Below are 19,247 nucleotides of genomic sequence, written 5' to 3' on the forward strand. Positions count from 1 at the left end.
AGGAGATTACTTTATTGAACTTGGCATGCTTTTGGTATAATACTGCAGTCAAGCATGTATTTGAGAACCCTGTCTCCAAGAAGAACTCCTTGTTTTTGACAGGGTAAGCTAGGCAAGGCGCTTGTGAGAGGCTTCTTTTGAGTTGTCTTACTGCCTCGGCTTGTTCTGGACCCCACTCCCACTTGACCCCCCCCCTTCAAAAGATGGATCAGGGGTCTTGTGATCTCTGCATAGTCCTCAATTAACTTTCTACTGTAATTAGTTAGTCTAAGGAGGCTCCTTAGTTCCCGCAGAGTTGTGGGGTCTTTCAATTTCTGGAGTGCTTCCACTTTCTTTTCCTGTGGACAGAGACCCTGAGGAGTAATCTCATGCCCCAAGAAATTTACACGGGTTCTACACCACTGTGCCTTTTAAAAGGAGAGTTTTGCTCCGGCAGCCCTCAACTGTGTCAGAACATAACGGATCTCTGCTATGTGTTCCTCCACAGTTGAGCTTTTGATGAGAACATCATTTACATAGGCCAGGTTACCCCTTTCACCCAGGTCGGGCATGGCCTTATGTAGAATATTTTTGAATTCATTCCCGGAGTTGATGTATCCAAAGGGAGTCAGGGTCCATGTGTACTGCTGTCCCCTGAAGGTGAAAGCCAGCTTGTATTGGCCCTCCCTACTGACCGGTACAGACCAGTATACATTGGTCATGTCTATTGCAGTGAATACCTGTGACCCCTGGATCTGGGCCAGCCCCTGGTCAATGTAGGGAAGAGGCCATCGGGAATTATGGACCCGTTTGTTGAGCTCCCGAAGGTCGGCGCAGAGTCTCCACTGACCGCTCGGCTTCAAAATCCCCAGCACCGGATTATTGAAGGTGCTGTGGACTGGACGGATTAACCCATTTGACTCAATGTTCTTAATTATTTCAGTAAGGGACTCCTTTGATGCGAGAGGCAAGCGATATTGCTTCACAAATACTGGAGTCATGCCCGGGTCCGTGGGGATTGTTGTTGTGTGGATGTAGGTGCACCACAGTCATATGAGTCCACCACAAAGAGATCTTGGAAATCCAAGAAAACTTGTTTAAATTTTTGCTTTTGCTCCAGAGCCTCACAGGCATCAGCTAGGTTGACTCTCTCTTCAACCATCTGCCTGAAGCCCGGAAAGACCTCTGGTTTTGCTATCTCAGCGGCCTCCTCCAGCTGGGTGGAGAAGTCCCTGGTCAGAGTGCTGATTTAGACTGGTGGCTTCAGGTGGGGAAGGCAGTCCTCGCGGACCTGGAAAATCACCTCATCCCTCCTGAAGTCACAGGTTACATCTTCCTTACCATAAGGGCAGGAATTGTACACCAGGAAGTTCCCCCCATGCTGGGTAAAGATCCTGTGTGGTGTTGTGTTGTCATCACTATCACTGTCAAAACAGTCCTTGGGGATTGGTCCTAACAGTTATTTGCCTAAATCTATGGAAAAATGTCGGTCATCAACCGCCATTCCAATAATGGTGCCTGTGGCTAGAGTGATACTCTTTAAGTCGCTGTTATCCACCTCTATTGGAATGATGTCATGTGCTGTATTGACTAGTGGTGTTGGGTTTACCCCAAACCCTTGCTGTTGGAGAGAAGCATTTAGATGAATATAGGTATCAGGGCTTTTCAATTTCTGTCCTCTTTTAACCTTCACTTCCAGGGAGAATTATCGGCTCCTTTCTGGGATGGTGACTTCCTCTCCAATCTGAATTTCCACTGCATACGCAGTAGTTGAGCTGACCTAAATGCTTTCTTTGGGTCATCAAAGCCCATGGGATTATCCGCTTAGCGGGACCGAGCTTTGAAGTTTATTAGGTCCAAACGAATGGCAAAGCGATTGAGAATGTCACTGCCTAAGTAAAAGGCGGCAGTGACGTCTCGCACGTCCCAACAATTATTGACTATGCTCTTGTTGCCTATGGAGATTTTGAGCATGCACCTGCTTGGCAGGAGATGTTTGGAATTGGGTGTTTCCAGATCCATTTCCCATTTGTCTATCAGTTTAAATGTGGGAATGGCTGGATCTTTTGGGAGTTTGAGGAACATGGCTTCGCTGATGAAGCTCTTACCGTTGTTCACACACACTCGGGCGAGAACAGAGTCCTTCCCTTCATTTAACTGAATAGGGATGAACAACTGCTCTCCAATTTGCTGAATTTCAGCCAGAATTTGAGCTGATTTCTCATCTTTCTGGACTATAGGAGTGGGAATGTCTGATTGTGAATTGGTAAAGAATTTCAGAGTGTTTCCTTCCAGTGTGGAATGCCACCTTAAACTGGAAGGAAGGTTGATTTTCAGAAACAGAGATGAACCCCCCCCCATCACCAGTTTGTTGTCCTACTGCTATTACTGTCACGTCTGGGATTTGGTTATTCTGGAAGTGAAATTCTACTTGGTCAGATTTTTGTTCAACCATGTGGCAGTTGCTGTTTAAACTAACATGGTTGACACTCTGTTTCAGTTTGATTGGTCTGCTAGTCTGAGTCCAGAGGACCTTGTTTAAACAATCTATTAGGGGTGACAACCTTCGTAGGAGGTCATTGCCTAGTAAAGAAGGGGTGCCCTCTGGAGTTACAACTATGACCGGGTGCTTCACCTTGTGTCGCCCAATTTTAATATCCAAATCCGCAGTCCCCTTGACAGGAATTTCCTTCCCGTCGAAGTTCTGAAGTTGTCCAGGAAGAGGGGTGAGAGGAATTTGGTAATTTTCCCCCTTCCCGAATTCAAGTTGTCAAAGGCCCTTTTTGACAGAAGGGTAGCTTGGGATCCAGTGTCCACCAGTGCCAAATTTGTACACTGGCCCTGTATTTGGACCGGGGCATAGAATCTTCCCTCCTTCTCCTCAATGGGGCACAGATAATGTACATTTTTGGACAACTGGTGGGTTTGTTTTCTAGTTTTGGACACTGATAGAGAAGGGATTTGGGCAGAATTCAGTGGGAGTCTTGGGAATCTGAAAAGAAAAGGTGGCAACTAGATATGGGAGAGGTTTTGGGTTACCCTGGTTCCGGTTCTGGGCCGCCCACCCCAACCTTTTGGAGGCAGTCACCAGGATCTGTTTGAACCAGGGGATTTTCATGTTGTTGGTTCTGGGGTTGGATGATGGGCGGTGCTAACTCTGTCCCCACATCTACCCAGTCTGGATTTGGATCCTTGGGGACCCATTTTTCTTTGGGAGGAGTTCCCCATCTCTGAAGAAGAAGATCCTTTTCCCAGGATCCTCTGAGGACCCCTCTCCTTCAAATTGGAACAATTGTACCTCCTCCTCAAAATGGGTCTTTTTGTGCTCTTTGTTTCTCCTACCCCCCCTCTGATCCTTGGGTGGCAGACTTTCAGGGGCAGGAGATTTTGGTTCTGGTTCCTGGGTTTCCAGGGGATTTTTACATGTGGGGAAGGAAGCTTCCTCCAAGGTTTTACACCCCCCTTCCCCTTGTCCCTCCTCGTTGGGAACTGGTGGGTTGTCGGGGTTCTTCCCCCGTCATTGCTCTGGAGCACCAGGTCCGGAGTTTGATGCATTCTGCGCCGGCATGCTCACCTGAGGGTTCTGTTGAGCCCTCAGTATGCAACCCAGATCTTGTGCCATGTTTTGGATCTGGCGCTCTAGCTGTGACACCCGCTCAAGCTGATATGGGGTTCTGTTGTCTCCCCTGGGCTGATCCCGGGAAGGGTAGCTATCCCTTCTCTGAAAATACCCTGGGTTTGGAAAATGTGGGTACCCCTCCACCCTTGGCCTCCCCTCTCCTGAATTGGGTTGTCTGGGCTCAGGAAAGTGGGGAAAGAAGGATGGATTGTTTTGGGGTTGAAAGTTTTGCGGGTACCTGGCAAAGAAGTTCTGTCCAGGATTTGGGGAATTACTGCCCACCTGGGGGAAGTGAGGAGGGAAGTTCCCTGGGTTAGCTGCTGTTTGGTTGGATCCCCCAACCGGGGATGGGGGAGTCCACACATAACCCAGGATGAGTCTGTTCCCCTTGTAGCGGGGGCTTATGTAGTCAGGGTAGTGAGGGGCCCCATTTGTGGGACTACCTCCTTAGCTCCCTGTTTGTGACTGGCCCGAGGGCCTTCTGGGCTTGGGATTATTCTGATTCTGTGCAGGCAGGTTTTTAGGCCCCCCATCTCTTAATCTAAAATGGGGGCAACCTTCACCTCTGTCACCTTAGCAGCAGCAGGGGTGTTGGTTGGTTTGGGGCTTTTTACATTATGTTTGTTCTCTATGGGCTTTTGCACCTCATAAATTTGTGTGGCCTGTTCAATGACCCAGTCTAGTGATCTTTTCTCATGAAAATCTCTCACTAGCTGGGTCATGACGTACTTGGGGAGAGCGTGGACAAAAGTATTCACAAACTCTCTGCTGTTAGCGCGCACCCTTCTGGTAGTCTGCGCAAAGGCACGCTTTAATTCCTGAACACATTCTTGTGGGGCCAGATCTTCCCCACATTGCAAATTGTAGGCTGCCTTGCGAGCCTCCTGAGGATTTCTGTGCACAGAAAAATGTTTCAAGATGGCCGCCCTGTAGGTGGACCATCTAGAATGATTTTTGTCCTTCAGCCCCGCAAAGAAGCTGGAGTATTCTGGTGAAAGGTCCATTTCTAATACTGAATACAGCTTTGGCTGTCCTTCAAATGGAAAGTTTCCATCATCTGTTCAAATAGCTCTAAGTGCTCCCAAACAGAATATTTTGCGTTATTATGATAGGGCGTGATGACGTTCCCTATCGCTTTGATTTGCTTTAGGGGATCCTTGAGTAAGGCCCTTCTGACCTTGTTTGCTTTTTTGGTTTGGGTAACCCTGGTCCACTCCTCCTCTGACTCAGAGGCACTGCTACCAAAGGTGCCTGTCTGGTCTTCTAGGCTTTCCCGGATTCTGCGAGCCTGGGAATGGCTGGCAGAATGTGGGTGCCTAGTTTCCTGTGTCCTGGGGCACTCAGAGGAGTCTTCTGATTCCTCCTTACTCCCAGGATTTGATGAGTACCCCCCCACTGTCCTAGCTGGGCAGAGGTTTTCAGGATGCCCTTAGTGGGCCTACTCTTATGGAGTTCCCCACTAAATTTTTACAGTACTTGGGAACCCATACCCAGATGCCCGCCTATCCATTCCTGAGAGGCGCTGATCCATGAGCCCCATGTTCCTTATCGGATTGAAGTCTGCCATCCCCGGGGCCCTTGGCTCATGTGCGCCAGTGGACATGGGGGTGGCAGAGTCCATGGAGTGGAAGAGATGAAGGCCTCTGGTACTAGGGTTCCTGAGGTTATGCTCAGGTGTTTTCCTTTCCCAGCGAACCTCATCTCCCTCAGCCACTGCTCCCTGTTACCATGCAAGAATCGGAGCTTTCTGTTCCTCTATCAAGGCCTTGCAGGTTTCTATCAATTTCTCTTGCATGGCTACCTGTCTGTGGAGCCTGTCATTGTTCTCACAGAGAGCCTCATTTTCTCTCTGTGCTTCCTGTGTTGTTTTAGAGTACTGGGCCAGTCTTTGCTGCAGGAGGGTTACCTCTTGAGTCCTGTCATACTGACCTGGTCCTTCCCTGCCAGAGCATCTTCCACCCTCCTGGTGTGCTCTAACAATTTGTCATGGTCTTTTTGGAAGTCACCCAGTCCCGGAATGGCCAGGTGATTTTCTTCTATCTTCTCTTTTAAATAACAGACTTCCTGGCCTAAGGTGTCCCTTTCCTGAGCAAGAGTCTGCCTCTGTGCAGCCAGGTCGTCCCTCTGTATTTGGAGCGTACCAGCATTCTGGCGCTCTTCATCAAATTCTGCCTGGGTATCCAGGTCTTTCAGGATTAATTTATTACTCTCTTCTTTCTCTCTCTCTAGCTGGCTTTGCTTCGTGACTACCTGCTCTGCGCTTGCCCTGTTGAAATGTATTTGCTGTTTCAGCTTTTTCTGGCTCTGCAGTAGAGAGTCCAAACTTTCTTGGTACTCCTTCTGCAAAGCCAGCATTCTGGTATCCTGCTCTACCTTCTACTGCCGCAGGATACCCATGTCTTCTCTTATTTTGATTAGGTACTGCCGGCTTTCATTTTCTGATTCCTGACTCCTCTGTAGCCTCTGCTCAGCAGAGTCCAGATCAGTTTGGGCCTTTTCTAATGCCTGCAGTTGCTTGTTTGCCAGATCTTGGCCTCTGCATATTTGTCCTGTATTGCTCCAATATGTAGGTATATATATGCCGCTATTTTGGCAATCTTGTTCTGCTCTTCCTTTGCCTTAGGGGCCATATATAGTTCACTCAGGGCCACGTATAATGGACCCTGGTCTTGCCATTTGTCTAACCCTGTTGCAGTGATCTGTTCTGTGATTGCCTGCAACCACACATTATAATCCTGCTCTGTCCATTCACCTCTTACAAATAATTTATGCAATAGGTGTTCTTTAGCCATATTAATTTCTACCAAAGTCGCCATTCTGGAAATATTAATTTCCTTTGTGATTTACAGTTTATTTTATTTTTGTAAACAGACCAATTCTTTAGAGAGTTCCTATTGAGGGGTGCATTTCACAGTGTAACACAGCGTGGTAGCCCAACCGAGTGTGTGTAACCTGTCAGTTAGCACACTGTATTAGACTGTCACAAGTGGTATATCTAATTCAGAAATCCCACAACCAGCCCCCAATCTTGTAAGAGGTTTCAACCCGGCACTCCACCTTAGTCAATGTCTAGCGTATTTTTGTCTATAGGTTCTTTTATTTCTGAATGATGTACCTTTATATGATGCCCCTCTCTTTGAATCCCCCCGGTCTCACTGAACCAGGAAGCAGCCTGTTTTGCAAAGTTAAAAGATTTATTTTATGGATTTGCACAAGATATATCACTCTATTTAATATTTATACAATGATCACCAATGGGGTGATGTTACAATCAACAATCTATTTAATCAGAAGGAGTATGGATAGGAAAAATAATGCAGCATAGAATAATACTTTGTGTGGGTTCAGTCAAATGCAAGGTCACTCTTTCCCCCCTGCACACTACTCAATCCCCCCAATATGCAAGATAAGGAGATGGAAGGAGAGAAAACAGGTTTCAGGAATACACACTCAACAAATGCAGTTTCAATCCCAATTTCCCCCAGCAAACTCAGAGAGAAACAGGAATGATTGCAAACAGGTCAAATGCTTTTGAATGTTGCTTTGAATGAATGGTTAGAAACACTGAAAAATGGATTTGAGTCACTAAATTGGATTCAAAACTAGTGGGAGCCGCTTGTATGGTATCAGATAAATGCTAGCAATGATTATTGAGTCGCTAGCAGATTGAACACTTAATTCTGAGGTCGGATGCAAAGAACAGCTGTTTTACACGTGATGAAATTGAGCCAAATGAAAAATTTGTGGCAAACTTTTCTGCGCGCAAGAAGCACGATTGCGGAAAAACTAGAAGAAGTTTTGCTTTTTCAGAATCATTCGAAAGCTGAGGATGTTAGCTTCAATTTGGCACTTAAATTTTGTTTCTAGCATACACGGTACGGAAGTTACTGAGCTTTTAGTAGAGGTTGTTTTTTCTCAGAAAGAGTCAACATTTTCAAATGAAAGATGCGCTTTTGTATCTGCAGACAAAATTTTCTTTACACTAGGGAGCCTATGAAGTCACAAGCTACACGACAGCACAGACACCAATCCAGCAACGTCTCCGGATGGTTTCTACCTGCCAAGACGCTTGGCTTTCTTCAGCAAATATATTAGCGCAAAGATGATTTTAACACTACTATTATCAAAGGAGTATAGGGATGAGAGAAAGATTTAGGAAAGACAAAAGATTTTCTACAATGTAGTTTTGGATATGATAGAAGGGTTTGGATAGGATTACTTATTAATAAGATACGGGCTAGGGGCAATTCTATGCTATAGATACTCACTACTCTGTTTGGATTGGGCCCGTCAGGGATCTGGTCAAAGATTTCTGCACTGGAATTCTGCTGGCCCACCGGACGGAATTCAGGGCGCTCGGGTTCTGCACTATTCAGGGCGCTTGGGTTCTGCCCTCAGCACGATACTCTAGACACTGCATGGCACTCTGCACTGGATCTGACGGGTTGGTTCTGGGTTGCAGGTATCAGGTTACAGCTCTGCTCTACTGGTTTGGATCTCTGGATTCTAGCAAGAATTATTGGCAAGAAAGCAGAAACAGCACAGCCAGGCTGTTCTTTTTGTTATGCCCCTTTGAGGTCTGGGGTAAAATCTTGTTTCAAGATTTTAAAGGCCAAGCTGAGAAAGGTTGAGCTTTGGAATTAGGCCTCTCTGCTTTCAAAGATCTGGAGTCTTAGATATGGGTTGCTCCTCTTGCAAAGTGCTCCTCCAGCAATCAGTTGATGGGTGAAGGTGTGTCTGTCTCTAGGTCCTAAGATGTCTCTATTTATGTATTTCTCAAAGGGGTGGGTAGATTGAATTATACTAGGCACACCCTCTAGGAATCCTATTTGTTAGGGTCTGTCCTCTCCTCTGATTTGAGAAGAAATTCGGGTGTCATGATGATGCTGTATTTTACAACCCAGGGAGAACCTCCCCTTTGTTTCTGCACAGTAAATCTATTTTTCATATAAAGCATGTTTACAATATTACCAACTTGCTAGCAATAACATATTTACATCACAGATTTAGTGGAGCAAGTATTCATCCGAGTTCCATCTCAGTGAGAGCTTTAGTTCAGATTTGACAGTTTTTCATGCTTGTGGTTGGGTACCCAATGTCAGATCTGTCCACAATTTTATACACATATCCGCATGACATCTGGGCACAATCCTGTGAAGTTTCATATTTCTATCATCATCACAATTGCTACAAAATCACAATTTCTGTAGTCATGTCTCTGAACATAGCACAGAGTTCTAAGTAGTTTCAAAATGTGACCAGCATTTTCTTGTTAACAACACTATATTTTACAGATTTTTATAATTTTGCACAGTTCTCTGTGAGTCTTTTTCAAAAAGATACTTTTTTGTGGGTTAAGGATACACATATCTGTCTGTCCCGCCCCCAAAGTGTTGCTGGGCCAAGAGCAACCCAGGCCTCTCTTCCTTCTGGCAGTAGTTTCTGTTGATACTTGAATTTGCGTACCCTTTCAGTCCAGGTAGTCTATTGTCTCTCCCTGAGCAACAGAACAAAATCTCCTCCCCCTTCATTAACATCCGACTGAGAGTTCCTGGGGCAGAGAACAGAAGGAAGGCACCTTTTGTTTGGGGCACGCTGTGGAATTTGTCTTTGAAGTTCTGTGGTTGCCATCAGAGGTTACTTTAAAGTAAATTGTTACATTGTTCTTTGTTGAAATTAAAGTTACAATTTTAAAAACAGGCAAACATATCTCCAATTGCAGTCTTTTTCGACATAGAAATTAAATAGTGGCAGCCTATATTACCTTTGATGGCAAGTCTCTTCTTTTCAACAATTTGATTTTAATGCACCAGTTTAAACTCCTAAGGCACTTAACTGACAGCTTTGAAGCAGGCAGGCGGTGGTACTGCGCCCATATCCTGACAGATTTTCCCAGGCAAGCCTTTTTTTTTAATGTGGATATTCTTGTGATGAAATCTGCTTCTCCTGACATTGTGCGCTTATGGGGATTCCTTGAATAAGGTGATGGTTAACACCAAGCAAGGATGTTGGATCTTTTCTGATGTTTGGGAACCATTATTTTGCAATTTCAACAGCCAAGGAAAAACGGATTTCAGAGCCCTCCTGGGTTTCCTTGCAATGAAGCAGGTAGTTCCATTTCCCTTTGTGGGCAGCCCAATGACAGGTTTTATCAGTGTGGTCTCCTGTTCTACCACTGACACAGCAAAGTAGATTGGTAGCCAACTTTTCCAGTTTCACTGCACACTCATCAGCAGTTTAAGCACGAACAGGGCTTTTTGCGGCCATTCTGTTGGCTCTGGGGAAAGCAGTGCACAGGGATGTCGCAGGGCAGAGCCTAGTGGGTCAATGCATCCCACAGAGCATACCAGCCACATATCACAGGGCCACCTATGTGCAGCATACATAGGTCCTTGACACATTAACCGTTCATGTGACAAACAAACCCTGGCTACACATAACCCATCTCCTGTAGAAAGGCGTCAACATGAAAAGGCCATGTGTCCACCCAGCACACCTCCAACACATCCTATGCAGCAGGTTTTGCAATCTCCATGCACAGCATATGCAGCCATGTATACCACTGAACATGTTGTGACTCACCTTCTCCCACCAGACAACCAATACATATACAGAGCAGGCTGGCAATGTGAATCATTACATGTACACATATTTCAACATCTAATACCACAGGCAACCTCATATCACTGATTTTCACCGAAATAGTCCTCCTTCAGTGATGTGGCTGGAACATCAGGGGCACAGACGAAAGCCACCACTGCTACATCTCCCTTTGGTCCACCAACTCCAGGCAGCGAGGGAGTTCCTGGCAAGAGGGCTATGGCAAAAGTACCTGTACCCCCTCACACCCTACCAGAGCAACAGCCCAGACATTGAAAGGGAAAGCCCGCAGCAGCCAAAGCCAGGAAAACAGGCTGAGTCAAACACAGCCAGGCCACCACTGATGCCAGCGCACCTATGGACCTAGAGAAGAAAACATCTGAGGCAGCCACTCCAGCCGCTGAGTTCCCCAAGCAACCACAGATGTCATCCTTACAGCTACTATGGCTCAGCCACAGCAGGTCGGCGAGGCAGCTAATCCCCAACAAAGACATTATTGAAATTGCCACTTGGGGTTTTGATGCAGTGAGTGAATCCACCACATCAGGGTATCATCCAACAGCAGGTGTGGGAGGTGATATAGGTGGTGGAGCTAGTGTTACAGGATAGTGCTCCCCTGATATTCAAATACAGTCAGACACCCCAAACCCTGTCACACACAGTCTTCAAATACCACTTGAGCAACTTGTGATGTGGTTCTCTGCAGGTCCAACATCAACGGTGGATCTGATTCAATCATGAAGGCTCAACACTAGGCCTGCTTTCTCTGCCTACAATTCCCAACCAACTCCAGCAACAGAATTCTGTCCACAGGGTACCTGCTAGTTTTCAGGGAAATCCAGAATACAATTTCAGCACATGCAAAAACAACAGACCAGCAACTCCCATGATTGGAATTTTGGTTACAGAGTCATGCAGATGCTATCATTGTACAGAGCAAAAGAATGCAGAGGAGCACTGTGGCATCCACGCCAGAATTCACACTGCTCTCAGGAATCTTGGAGAGGATTTCGTGGTCAGTGTTGCAGTTGCAGACATTATCCCCTGACTTTCTGACTCCATCTACTTGCACCCCAACAATGGGTGAGTATTCGAGAGGAAGCTCACCATGGAGCTCGTGTACATCATTCGAGCATCCATACTACAGTCTGCCAGGTAATAATCTACAAAACACAAAATCTCCTGGACATTAACCAATATATGCAGTTACTGCATAACACGTTTCAGTACACATGTCGCTGTCTGTGTATCAGCATGTATCGCCCTGAGTATGCAAGGCAGGGGCAACACCCAAAGACCCACCCAGGAAGACAACAACCCATGGTCTAACAAATCCAAAAAAAAGTGAACAATTTATTGTTACAATATGCAAAATAGAGTAAAATGACTAGCATCACAAGAACATAAAATGAACATATAGCATTACAATTGGAAATACAATCTCAAATGTGTGTGCAAACAAGATCACAAGCAGTTGAAATAATAGTTGCTGATTACGAGGTAATGCAATGCACCTGATACCAATGGTCCACATCTAGAGTACTGTGGACACCACTAGGCTGACACAACTGGGCTCACCTATAACCTATGGTCCACTATCAAGTTATGGACACAAATGCTGCGGCCAACTAGGTGTCTAAAAAGTGCACAACACTATGACCAACGTAGACTATTATGTTAAAAGCTCCACCGGGCCAAAGTATCCAAAGTTCACTGCTTGTTTCGACTCCACCGAAACAGTCTTCCTCAGAGCCACACATGAAAGAGAGGGGGCCTCATTACGAGTCCAGCAGTAACGGAGGTGGTAAAACAGCCGGGTTACCACCGGACTCGTATTACCATTCCGCCTCCGTGATTCTCGGAATTACCGGGGCATTACAACCCCGGTTTTCCGGGAATCACGGAGGCGGAATGGTGTTAATCCCCATTCCCATTGAGTCCTATTGGGATCATGGAAACATCTCGTAATGCTGCCGGTGTTTCCTTGTCCGCCTGCAGGCGGGCGGTGTTAAACCCGCCAGGTCAAACCTGGGGGGAACATCACCTCCCGCCTGCAGGAGTCAGGATCAGGCGGTCCGGAAACAACGGTGGCAGCGGGTTTACCGCCACCGTTATTTCCGGACCGGCTGATTTGTAATGAGGCCCCGGGTCTTCAATCAGTCACCAGACGGCCTCCAACCATGGGCTTTTTAGTACGACAGGTACAATAATTGCAACAAAACCAAAAGAAAAATAACTACTAAATCCACAAACATATGTCACACTCACCCAAAGTCACTGTCACCATGCTACTGTGGAGACCAAAATCACTAACACAGAGACGTCATGCCCAGTGAGGAGTCTGCAGTGTCCCCTGAACCCTATGGCCCTCATTCCGAAGTTGGTGGTAGTCATGGCAATATTTGCACCATGACTACCACCAATAACGGCACTGTGTCCGGATTGGTGAAATGTAGGTCTTACCGGTCCAGTCCGACCTTGGCGGGACCGGTAAATCCCCATTCACCAAACCATTCCCCATTGGCTCAATGGGAATGGGGAGGGCGCAAATAACGGGCCGGCGTATGCCAAGCCCGTTATTTGCACCCAGGTCACTTAACGGGTCCCATACTTAACACCTAGTCAGACCAGGCGTTAAGGAAGGGACCCGCTAAGGGACCTCGTAGTAGGGCGGTAAGGGATTACCGGCACCGGTCTCCTTACCGGTGCCCGGGTATCCCTTACCGCCCTTCACGGAATGAGGGGCTATGATTCAAAACACATTCCCAAAAACCCAATGGAAAACAATAATTATAGACCAACCAATGGATGCTAGAATAATAAATCAGCAATGGCTGACCAATCTTCCGTTCGAATGGCTGGCGACGCAATCTTTTCCAACCCTTTACTACAGCATAGTCAGACCTATTCATGAGAAAAACAGAAACCAAACCCGAACATTCGAATCTAAGGGGATAGCTCAGTCAGAACACCCTGATTCAAGATAACCAACAATTAAGGGCAATCACAACCTATAAAGCTTTGCTTGATTACAAAATTAGCATAAAACACCATACTTACATGTATGAAGTGGATGAATTGCACACCCAAACCACCACGTCTGCCAGGCAATAGCAATAGGCCAAGGCGCTAATGTGGAACTCTGTCATGTAACACAAACACCGTTGGGTTGGCAGGGAGTCAGGGCAAGAGTAAGACGGTGAACTGGGGTAACAAATAAGTGAATAGCTGAGGGGAAAGGGTGGCAGTGAGTTGGGGGAGCACACATAGGTGACAGAATATTGTGAATATGAGCTTGAAATGTTCCCAACATGTGTTCATTCCACCTTGTGGTCTGAACATATTCTGTCAGTGCCATTGTTTATGTGCAATGTAGATGTAGCTGCACAGCACTGTTTTCACATGTGAGAAATATTGTCATACACTTCCACGTGCACAGGTGTTTTGGCTGGCCCAACACTACATGTCATAAGAATGCTGCCACTACACAGTGCCTCATATCCAGCCCTTCTCACACATCTAAATCTGTTCTTGTGGGAAGAGTCTCATCCCTTCATCCGTGTCATCCTTTTCTGAAACTGTGACTATATTCTGGAGGAGGTGCACATTGTGCCATTTTCACAAATTGTGCAGCATGCAATAGGCATTGATTATGTGACTGAGGGGGTAATTCATAGAATTCAGCGCACAAGTGGCGCACGTGGCTGGCGCACAGTGTGCGCGTGCGAATCCCTGCGCCAGCCGTGTGCGCTAAAATCCATTTCCGCGCACAGCGTATTCATGGATTCCAGCTACCAAAACCAGCCGTGGCGCACAGTGGCGCAGCGACCCTGCATCAGTGCCAGTTACGCCCCCAAGAACGCCCCTCGTGCAGGGAAAAGCCATCAAAATCCCCAATCCAGCGCAAAGGGCTGCGCTAACCCTGTACCAGCACGGCAAGCGGGCTACGTGTATCACTGGGGTGCGCGGGAAGTACCTCACGCCATTTCAGCTGGGTACGTGTATTTCAGGGGTGCGCTGGAAGTTCCACACGCAAATGTCCTGGGTACGTGTATTTCGGGGTGCGCGGGAAGTTTGACACGCGACATCAGCAGGGTACGTGTATATCAGGGGTGCGCGGGAAGTTCCACACGCGAATGTCCTGGGTACATGTATTTCGGGGTGCGCGGGAAGTTTCACACGCAATATCAGCAGGGTACGTGTATATCAGGGGTGCGCGGGAAGTTCCACACGCGAATGTCCTGGGTACGTGTATTTCGGGGTGCGCGGGAAGTTCCACACGCGAATGACCTGCTTACATGCACATCAGGGGTGCGCGGGAAGTTCCACACACGAATGTCCTGGGTACGTGTATTTCGGGGTACGCGGGAAGTTTCACACGCAATATCAGCAGGGTACGTGTATATCAGGGGTGCGTGGGAAGTTCCACACGCGAATGTCCTGGGTACGTGTATTTCGGGGTGCGCGGGAAGTTCCATACGCGATATCAGCAGGGTACGTGTATATCAGGGGTGCGCGGGAAGTTCCACACGCGAATGTCCTGGGTATGTGTATTTCGGGGTGCGCGGGAAGTTCCACACGCGAATGTCCTGGGTACGTGTACATCAGGGGTGCGCGGGAAGTTCCACACGCGAATGTCCTGGGTACGTGTATTTCAGGGTGCACGGGAAGTTCCACACGCGAATGTCCTGGGTACGTGTATTTCGGGGTGCGCAGGAAGTTTCACACGCGAATGTCCTGGGTACGTGTATATCAGAGGTGCGCGGGAAGTTCCAAACGCGAATGTCCTTTGTACGTGTATTTTGGGGTGCGCGGGAAGTTTCACACGCGATATCAGCAGGGTACATGTATATCAGGGGTGCACGGGAAGTTCCACACGCGAATGTCCTGGGTACGTGTATTTCGGGGTACGCGGGAAGTTTCACACGCGAATGTCCTGGGTACGTGTACATCAGGGGTGCGCGGGAAGTTCCACACGCGAATGTCCTGGGTACGTGTATTTCGGGGTGCGCGGGAAGTTTCACACGCAATATCAGCAGGGTACGTGTATATCAGGGGTGCACGGGAAGTTCCACACGCGAATGTCCTGGGTACGTGTATTTCGGGGTGCGCGGGAAGTTCCACACGCGAATGTCCTGGGTACGTGTACATCAGGGGTGCGCGGGAATTTCCACACGCGAATGTCCTGGGTACGTGTATTTCGGGGTGCGCGGGAAGTTCCACACGCGAATGTCCTGGGTACGTGTATTTCGGGGTGCGCGGGAAGTTTCACACGCGAATGTCCTGGGTACGTGTACATCAGAGGTGCACGGGAAGTTCCACATGCGAATGTCCTGGGTACGTGTATTTCGGGGTGCGCAGGAAGTTTCACACGCGAATGTCCTGGGTACGTGTATTTCGGGGTGCACAGGAAGTTTCACACGCGATATCAGCAGGGTACGTGTATTTCAGGGGTTCTGTGGAGTACTACACGTGAATTGGCCGTGTGGGTCCTCCCAGGTGTTCGCTCCACAACCTCCACGGCCCCTGCAGGCAGCCCACACCACGGGGGACTAGCCTGCACTCCCACTCGACCCCCTGCACCACCACCCCCCAGCACTGTGGGGCACCCTCCACCAGGCCCCAACTCATGTTCCCCTGCACCCCCACCCCCCAGCACTGTGGGGCACCTGCCAGCAGGCCCCCACTCATGTCCAACTCATGTTCCCCTGCACCCCCACCCCCCAGCACTGTGGTGCACCCTCCACCAGGCCCCAACTCATGTTCCCCTGCACCCCCACCCCCCAGCACTGTGGTGCACCCTCCACCAGGCCCCAACTCATGTTCCCCTGCACCCACGCCCCCCAGCACTGTGGGGCACCTGCCAGCAGGCCCCCACTCATGTCCAACTCATGTTCCCCTGCACCTCCACCCCCCCAGCACTGTGGTGCACCCTCCACCAGGCCCCAACTCATGTTCCCCTGCACCCCCACCCCCCAGCACTGTGGTGCACCCTCCACCAGGCCCCAACTCATGTTCCCCAGCCAACATGTCATCACAATCTAGATCCCTGGTCCCTATGGTCAGCCTCCAAATGCAAAACACCCACCCGAGTATTGCATCCACCCACTTAGAAATGACAATAACATGTTAGAACACCAATTGCAAGTTTGGAAAAAAACACGTCCCTCACATACACCCAATGGGTGTCAGTGAATCTCAAAACCCATATCATGATATGCATGAAACCAATGAGATGATACTACACATTGCAGTTTGATCAAAAAATATGTATTCAGAGGAAACATGAATTGAATCAAAAATAAACAAACAGAAATGGGAATGTAAAAAAATAAAAAGAAGCATGTCCGTGAAAAAATGCAGAACCAAAATTCATAATCCAAAGGAATGGTGTCCAAACTCACAGTCCACAAAAGAAAATCCAATGGGAAATTATAATTGAAAGCCATTGCTCCATGGGTAAATTGTAAAATTAAAAGAAAATCCAACAGTGAACTATGTACAGATGTTCAAGCCAGAGTCCATGATCCCAACAAAAGAAATGAAACCTATCTAACAACACTACCTAATAAAAAAAAAACTATATACAATAATGTGGCCCATTGTCCAAAAGGTCCAAAAAAATGCAAAAACAAAGGAAACCTAACACTAACTACATAACTATTTACAAGGGCAGCGGGCTAGTCCAACGGCTCACTGGATGTTGTCATGGGCCAGGGCATCATCAAACTCCTGTTCAATGGCTTGGAGGCGGGCATGTTCCATGGCCCCGAGGTCTCGCAGGGATAAAGCAGCGTCCAGCTCCAACTCCCTGCGAAGACCCTCGAGGCTCTCAGCCCGCCTCAGCGCCCTCCGCATGGAGTTCTCCGCCCTGACCATTGTGAGCCGTTCCTCCTCTGCCCGCTGCCGCTCCGCACCTATCTGCTGGCCTAACCACTCCCACACGGAAGCCACTCCCATTCCAGGGTTCTCCTGCCCTTCGGCCGATGCCTGCACCCCTGATGTTGATGGCCCCGAGCCATCAAGCCTCCCACGTCGAGCCTGCCGCTGCCTCCGAAGCAACTGCCTGTGCCAGCACGACGGCATCCAGGCTGATGGAATCCACCGACGCCGTCGTGCACGTGCCCTGCCCGATGATGCCGTCACATCCTCCATCTGCTGGGGTCCAGTTGCTGGTGTGTCCACCCCTGCTGGACCTCCGACACCTGACTGTGGCAGGGATGGGATCCCCACCGGGCTGGCTGCATTGGTCGGGGCAGGTCCACAGGGGGCCCTGGTGGCATCTGGGCCGGAAGACGGCATGGAGAACGACTGGTGCATAGTCTCCACAGAGGAGGGGAGGGTCGCCAGATTGGCCGACACATGTAGGAAACCCCCGACCATGGCCGATCCCAACTGGGCCACGTCGGCACGGTGCTCTCCGTGATGATGTGCATGCTCCTCCCGGGAAGCACGCACCTCATCATGAATTGCCCCTGTGCGCAACGCGACACCAATCAGGACCTTCTCCATACGGCCAGGGATCCCCTCGTCCGCAGGTGGAGGGGAGTCAGATGACATGGACATCCCCCCTACCTGCGGACGGGCCTGGGATGGGGCATCCCTGCTGGTGCATGGTGGTGCAGTCACAGTGTCAGGGACAGTGACATGCACAGGCCTCTCCACGGCGACCTGTGCTGCCTCCTGCCCCTGGACTGCAACACTTGCACCAGCAGGGATGCCCCAACCAGGCCCCATGTGCGCCTCAATAGCGGCCTCCTCCTCCTCTGTGGAAACCACCAACCTGGATGGCTCCACCCCGTCTTCCGCCGTTGCAAGCCCCTGTGGGGGTTCACCCACCCCTTCTGCTGCAGCCGTGGGGGCATCCCGCCGCTTTGCTCCACAGCGCCGTCTCCGCCCTCTTCTTCACGTGGCGCTGTGTAGAGGGAGACATAGAACACAAGCATCAGGGTACTGTACAATGGTCCCCTAGACAGGAAGCAATAGCAGATGAGTGTCACTGTCAAAGATCACTTCCATCATGTCCCTCCACAACACATGGGTCAGTGCAGGTAAAACACATGCAGTAACAGGCATGGCGCATGCTATAGACATTAGCATACATGTCCAAGGGATTCTTGAAACATACAATGTTGTTTTGGAACTCACATGCATCATGGGCCATGCCTATCACATGCACACACTTAACCCTAGTTTCATCCATCTGGCCTCGTACACCACAGAAACAGTGGATACAAGGATGACTAGGCTGCATCAGTGAACCTGAACATTGCGACAGACATGTGTCATGCATCCCTGGCATTCACAAGTCACAGACACGCAGTTCAGACACACAGACATGGACAGCATACATGTACATGGCATCAGCACCCATCCCTCACCCCCACCCATGTCCAGGAACAGAGACTGGCATGCTTTAATGTGGCCATTCCGCATAGGGCAACCCATGTTGCATTTGAACACATGCACCAACCGTGTGGTTCACACCTTACTGGTCTCACATGCATGACGTCCCTGCACACACACATGCAAACATGGCCTATGTCACACATACAGGCAAGTATCAGACAACCAGCACACTGCGACATGCCCTGTCTCACACAGCAATGCTTGGCCACTTACTGCTCAAATCCAGACGGGTCTGCCTCTCAAGGATCTGGGTGTGGAGCGCTGGGCCTACGCATTCCAGGACCCTCATCTGGATGGTACTCATGCGGCCCCGGCCCCCCTCCACGAGGCGCCGGGCCTTCAAGAGGGTCCTGGACCTGCAGTCATCCCAGCGCTTCTTGACATGTTGGTAGTCGTGGACTGCCACCCCCTCTGCGTTGATGGCAGTCACGATGTCCGTCCAGATTCGAGTCCGTCCTTCCTTGTTGGCGCGCTTACTTCCGAAGAGGGCATCATACTGCCCCAGGACTTGCTCCACCAGAACACGAACTTCGGTGGCAGTGAAGCTGGCGCCCCTCTGCCTCTCTGGCCGGGGGTTGCCAGTGGTGCCAGATGTTGCAGTGCCTGACATGGCAACCCCAGAGGCAGGTGTGGGTGGGCA

The sequence above is a fragment of the Ambystoma mexicanum genome, chromosome 6p (genome assembly GCF_040938575.1).
Source record: "Ambystoma mexicanum isolate Mex_15411 chromosome 6p, UKY_AmexF1_1, whole genome shotgun sequence".
Taxonomy (NCBI): Eukaryota; Metazoa; Chordata; class Amphibia; order Caudata; family Ambystomatidae; genus Ambystoma; species Ambystoma mexicanum.